Source organism: Somniosus microcephalus, unplaced genomic scaffold (genome assembly GCF_052327205.1).
Source record: "Somniosus microcephalus isolate GS21.2 unplaced genomic scaffold, FLI_Smic_1.0 unresolved_chr2, whole genome shotgun sequence".
NCBI classification, from domain to species: Eukaryota; Metazoa; Chordata; class Chondrichthyes; order Squaliformes; family Somniosidae; genus Somniosus; species Somniosus microcephalus.
Window position 1 is genome coordinate 86,696,322 of NW_028225180.1, and position 7,030 is coordinate 86,703,351.

Sequence of the window (7,030 nt, forward strand, 5' to 3'; positions counted from 1 at the left end):
TCTGTAACCTCCTCCAGCCCTACAACCCTCCCTATCTCTGTAACCTCCTCCAGCCCTACACCCCTCCCTATCTCTGTAACCTCCTCCAGCCCTACAACCCTCCCTATCTCTGTAACCTCCTCCAACCCTACAACCCTCCCTATCTCTGTAACCTCCTCCAGACCCTACACCCCTCCCTATCACTGTAACCTCCTCCAGCCCCCTACAACCCTCCCTATCTCTGTAACCTCCTCCAGCCCCTACAACCCTCCCTATCTCTGTAACCTCCTCCAGCCCCTACACCCCTCCCTATCTCTGTAACCTCCTCCAGCCCCTACAACCCTCCCTATCTCTGTAACCTCCTCCACACCCTACACCCCTCCCTATCACTGTAACCTCCTCCAGCCCCTACAACCCTCCCTATCTCTGTAACCTCCTCCAGCCCTACAACCCTCCCTATCTCTGTAACCTCCTCCAGCCCTACAACCCTCCCTATCTCTGTAACCTCCTCCAGCCCCTACAACCCTCCCTATCTCTGTAACCTCCTCCAGCCCTACAACCCTCCCTATCTCTGTAACCTCCTCCAGCCCTACACCCCTCCCTATCTCTGTAACATCCTCCAGTCCTACAACCCTCCCTATCTCTGTAACTTCCTCCAACCCTACAACCCTCCCTATCTCTGTAACCTCCTCCAGCCCCTACAACCCTCCCTATCTCTGTAACCTCCTCCAGACCCTACACCCCTCCCTATCACTGTAACCTCCTCCAGCCCCTACAACCCTCCCTATCTCTGTAACCACCTCCAGCCCTACAACTCTCCCTATCTCTGTAACCTCCTCCAGCCCCTACAACCCTCGCTATCTCTGTAACCTCCTCCAGCCCCTACAACCCTCCCTATCTCTGTAACCTCCTCCAGCTCTACAACCCACCCTATCTCTGTAACCTCCTCCAGCCCTACAACCCTCCCTATCTCTGTAACCTCCTCCAGCCCTACAACCCTCCCTATCTCTGTAACCTCCTCCAGCCCTACAACCCTCCCTATCTCTGTAACCTCCTCCAGCCCGACAACCCTCCCTATCTCTGTAAACTCCTCCAGTCCCTACAACACTCCCGATCACTGTAACCTCCTCCAGCCCTACAACCCTCCTTATCTCTGTAACCTCCTCCAGCCCTACAACCCTCCCTATCACTGTAACCTCCTCCAGCCCCTACAACCCTGCCTATCGCTGTAATCTCCTCCAGCCCCACAACCCTCCCTATCTCTGTAACCTCCTCCAGCCCTACAACCCTCCCTATCTCTGTAACCTCCTCCAGCCCTACAACCCTCCCTATCTCTGTAACCTCCTCCAGCCCTACAACCCTCCCTATCTCTGTAACCTCCTCCAGCCCCTACACCCCTCCCTATCTCTGTAACCTCCTCCAGCCCTACAACCCTCCCTATCTCTGTAACCTCCTCCAGCCCCTACAACTCTCCCTATCTCTGTAACCTCCTCCAGCCCTACAACCCTCCCTATCTCTGTAACCTCCTCCAGCCACTACAACCCTCCCTATCTCTGTAACCTCCTCCAGCCACTACAACCCTCCCTATCTCTGTAACCTCCTCCAGCCCTACAATCCTCCCTATATCTGTAACCTCCTCCAGCCCTACAACCCTCCCTATCTCTGTAACTTACTCCAGCCCTACAACCCTCCCTATCTCTGTAACCTCCTCCAGCCCCTAGAACCCTCCCTATCTCTGTAACCTCCTCCAGCCCCTGCAACTCTCCATATCTCTGTAACCTCCTCCAGCCCCTCCAACCTTCCCTATCTCTGTAACCTTCTCCAGCCCTATAACCCTCCCTATCTCTGTAATGCCCTCCAGCCCCTACAACCCTCCCTATCTCTGTAACCTTCCCCAGCCCCTACAACCCTCCCTATCTCTGTAACCTCCTCCAGCCCTACAACCCTCCCTATCTCTGTAACCTCCTCCAGCCCTACAACCCTCCCTATCTCTGTAACCTCCTCCAGCCCCTACAACCCTCCCTATCTCTGTACCTCCTCCAGCCCCTACAACCCTCCGAGATCTCTGCGCTCCTCTAATTCTGGCCTCTTGAGCATCCCCCGATTTCCATTGCTCCACCATTGACGGCCGTGCCTTCAGCCGCCTGGGCCCCGAGCTCTGGAATTCCCTCCCTAAACCTCTCCGCCTCTCTCTCCTCCTTTAAGACGCTCCTTAAAACCGACCTCTTTGGCCAAGCTTTGGTCGCCTGTCCCAATATCACTTCATGTGGCTCGGTGTCAATTTTCTGTCTGTTTTACACTGCTGTGAAGCATCTTAAGACGTTTTTAAAAACGTTAAATACAAGTTGTTGTGTCTTGTCGCCGTCTGATTCTGGATTCCCCGATTACAGAGCAGCCTCCGTCGAAGCTGGGCCGGCCCGGTTTAAAACCCCGGTGAAGCAAGGCAGCACGAGCCTGTTGCTGCAAGCAAATCCCACCGGGCGCGCGCCTCCCGCCACGAGGAGAAGTGCGGCAGGAACACGGGGAGGCTCCCCTCGCGGCCCGCCGTTCCGTCACACGCGCAGAGGTCAAAGGTCCTCCTCCGCCTTTGACGCGCAGTCAGATATGGCCGCTTGGCTGATGGTTCCGTGGGAATAGAAACATAGAAGATAGGAGCATGAGTAGGCCATTCGGCCCCTCGAGCCTGCTCCGCCATTCAATGAGATCGTGGCTGATCATCCAAGTTCAGTACCCGGTCCCTGCCTTCTCCCCATATCCCTTGATCCCTTTAGCCTTAAGAAATATATCCAACTCCTTCTTGAATATATTTAATGAATTGGCCTCCACTGCCTTCTGTGGTAGAGAATTCCACAGGTTCACCACTCTCTGGGTGAAGAAATTCCTCCTCATCTCAGTCCTAAATGGCTTACCCCTTATCCTTAGACTGTGAACCCTGGTTCTGGACTCCCCCGCCATCGGGAACATCCTTCCTGCATCTAGTCTGTCTAGTCCTGTTAGAATTTTATAAGTTTCAATGAGGTCCCCTCTCATTCTTCTAAACTCTAGCGAATACAAGCCCAATCGACCCAATCTCTCCTCATATGTCATTCCTGCCATCCCAGGTATCAGTCTGGTGAATCTTCGCTGCACTCCCTCCATGGCAAGAACATCCTTCCTCAGATAAGACGACCAAAACTGCACACAATACTCAAGGTGTGGTCTCACCAAGGCCCTGTACAACTGCAGCAAGACATCCTTGTTCCTGTACTCAAACCCTCTCGCTATGAAGGCCAACATACCGGCGGCGGACCTGTGTGGAGCGAGGCGGCGGCGGTGATATAAAGAGGCGAGGAGCAGGTAGGTTTACCAATCTCCGAGCTCAGAGGGAGGGAGAGAAGTAAAAAGTAATCGAAGTGTGACGTCACCAGAAAGCAGGTAAGTGACTGGTTGGTGAGTATTTCTCTCTCCTTTTTTCCAAACTTAAATTTTGTGGTTTATAGTTTCTAGGGTCTCTGTGGTGTAGCAGGGACTGCTGGTAAACAAGGGCCCTTAAGTATATTATTTAATTGTAGTGTAATTGGTGGGATTGATTTGATTTAACTTAATTTGAATTAATTAAAGGGTAAGTCATGGCAGGAGAGCTCGGCCCCGTGGTATGCTCCTCCTGCGCTATGTGGGAAATCAGGGACACTTTCAGTGTCCCTGACGACTATGTGTGCGGGACGTGTATCCAGCTGCAGCTACTGACAGACCGCATTGCGGCACTGGAGCTGCGAGTGGATACATACTGGAGCATTCGCGATGCTGAGGACGTCGTGGATAACACGTTTAGGGAGTTGGTCACACTGCAGGTAAAGGCTGCACAGGCAGGAAGAGAATGGGTGACCACCAGGCAGAGTAGTAGGCACAGGCAGGTAGTGCAGGGGTCCTCTGTGACCATCCCCCTCTCAAACAGATATACCACTTTGGATATTGTTGGGGAGGATGGCTTATCAGAGGAAGGCAGCAGCAGCCAACTTCCTGGCACCATGGGTGGTTCTGCTGCACAGGATGGGAGGAAAAAGAGTGGGAGAGCTATAGTGATAGGGGATTCTATTGTAAGGGGAATAGATAGGCATTTCTGTGGCTGCAAACGTGACTCCAGGATGGTATGTTGCCTCCCTGGTGCAAGGGTCAAGGATGTCTCAGGACGGTTGCAGAACATTTTGGAAGGGGAGGGTGAACAGCCAATTGTCATGGTGCATATAGGTACCAACGATATAGGTAAAAAATGGGATGAGGTCCTAAAAGCTGAATATAGGGAGTTAGGAGGTAAATTAAAAAATAGGACCTCAAAGGTAGTAATCTCAGGATTGCTACCAGTGCCAGGTGCTAGTCAGAGTAGAAATAGAAGGATATTTCAGATGAATACGTGGCTAGAGGAATGGTGCAAGGGGGAGGGATTCAAATTCCTGGGACATTGGAACCGGTTCTGGGGGAGGTAGGACCAGTACAAACCGGACGGTTTGCACCTGGGCAGGACTGGGACCGATGTCCTAGGGGGAGTGTTTGCTAGTGCTCTGGGGGAGGGTTTAAACTAAAATGGCAGGGGGTTGGGAACCTGAGCAGGGAGACAGAGGAAAGGGAAACAAGGATAGAAGCAAAAGACAGGAAGGAGAAAAACAAAGGTGGCAGTCAGAGAAATCAAGGGTTTAAATCAAACATGGCCACAGTAAATAATAATTCTAAAAGGTGTAACAGTGTTAAAAAAACAAGCCTGAAGGCCTTGCGAGGAGCATTCATAATAAGGTGGATGAATTAGCTGCGCAAATAGAGGTAAATGGATATGATATGATTGGGATTATGGAAACATGGCACCAGGGTGACCAAGGCTGGGAACTCAACATCCAGGGGTATTCAATATTCAGGAAAGATAGGCAAAAAAGGAAAAGGAGGTGGGATAGCATTGCTGGTTAAAGAGGGGATCAACACAATTGAAAGGAAGGATATTAGCTCTGATGATGTGGAATCTGTATGGGTAGAACTGAGAAATACCAAGGGGCAGAAAACGTTAGTGGGAGTGGTATACAGACCTCCAAACAGTAATGCGGAGGTTGGGGATGGCATTAAACGGGAAATTAGAGATGCGTGCAATAAGGGCACAGCAGTTATCATGGATGACTTTAATCTACATATAGATTGGGCTAACCAAATTAGTAACAATACTGTGGAGGAGGAATTCCTGGAGTGTATACGAGATGGTTTCCTGGACCAATATGCCGAGGAACCAACTAGAGATCAGGCCATTTTAGACTGGGTATTATGTAATGAGAAAGGATTAATTAGCAATCTTGTTGTGCGAGGCCCCTTGGGTCGGAGCGATCATAATATGATAGAAATCTTCATTAAGATGGAGAGTGAAGTGGTTGACTCAGAGACTAGGGTAATGAATTTAAATAAAGGAGACTACGATGGTCTGAGGTGCGAGTTGGGTAGGATTGATTGGGGAATGTTACTCAAAGGGTTGATGGTGGATAGGCAATTGCAAACATTCAAAGATCGCATGGATGAACTACAGAATTTGTTAATCCCTGTTTGGCATAAAAATAAAACAAAAAAGGTGACTCAACCGTGGCTAACAAGGGAAATTAGGGATAGCATAAGATCCAAGGAGAGGACATATAAATTGGCCAGAAAAAGCAGCAAACCGGAGGATTGGGAGCAGTTTAGGATTCAGCAAAGGAGGACAAAGGGATTAATTAAGAGGGGGAAAATAGAGTATGAGAGAAAGCTAGCAGGGAACATAAAAACTGACTGTAAAAGCTTTTATAGATATGTGAAGAGAAAAAGATTGGTGAAGTCAAATGTAGGTCCCTTGCAGTCAGAATCAGGGGAATTTATAATGGGGAACAAAGAAATGGCAGACCAATTAAATACATACTTTGGTTCTGTCTTCACAAAGGAGGACACAAATAACCTCCCAGAGATGTCAGGTCTAATGAGAGGGAGGAACTGAAAGAAATCAGTATTTGTCGGGAAATGGTGTTAGGGAAATTGACGGGATTGAAGGCCGATAAATCCCCAGGGCCTGATAATCTACATCCTAGGGTACTTAAGGAAGTGGCCCTAGAAATAGTAGATGCATTGCTGGTCATCTTCCAAAATTCGATAGACTCTGGAACAGTTCCCATGGATTGGAGGGTAGCTAATGTTACCCCACTATTCAAAAGGTGGTAGAGAGAAAACGGGGAATTATAGACCGGTAAACCTGACATCGGTAGTGGGGAAAATGCTAGAGTCCATTATAAAAGATGTAATAGCAGAGCACTTGGAAAACAGTGACAGCGTCGGACAAAGTCAACATGGATTTACAAAAGGTAAAACCGTCGCGTTCTCTCTTTCCACCTGGCCGTTCCCCCGGGGGTTGTAGCTGGTGGTTCTGCTTGTTGCAATACCTCTCGTGAGCAGGTACTGACGGAGTTCGTCCCTCATAAAGGATGAGCCCCGGTCGCTATGGATATAGCTAGGGAAGCCGAACAAGGCGAAAAGGTCATTCAGACATTTAATGACCGTGGTACTGGTCATGTCTGGGCAAGGGATGGCAAACGGGAAACGGGAGTACTCATCAATTATGTTGAGGAAGTACACGTTGCGGTCAGAGGAGGGGAGGGGCCCTTTAAAATCGACGCTCAGGCGCTCGAAGGGGCGAGTGGCCTTGATCAGGCTTGCTCTGTCTGGCCTATAAAAATGCGGTTTGCACTCGGCACAGATCTGGCAGTTCTTGGTCATGGTCCTGACCTCCTCGATGGAGTAGGGCAGGTTACGGGATTTGATGAAATGGAAGAACCTAGTGACCCCCGGGTGGCAGAGGTCATTGTGGAGGGTCTGCAGTCTATCAACCTGCGCGTTGGCGCATGTACCATGTGATAGGGCATCTGGGAGCTCATTGAGTTTCCCGGGCTGGTACAAGATATCGTAATTGTAGGTGGAGAGTTCAATTCTCCACCTCAAGATCTTGTCGTTCTTGATTTTGCCCCTCTGCTTATTGTTAAACATAAAAGCTACTGAACGCTGGTCAATGAGCAGGGTAAAT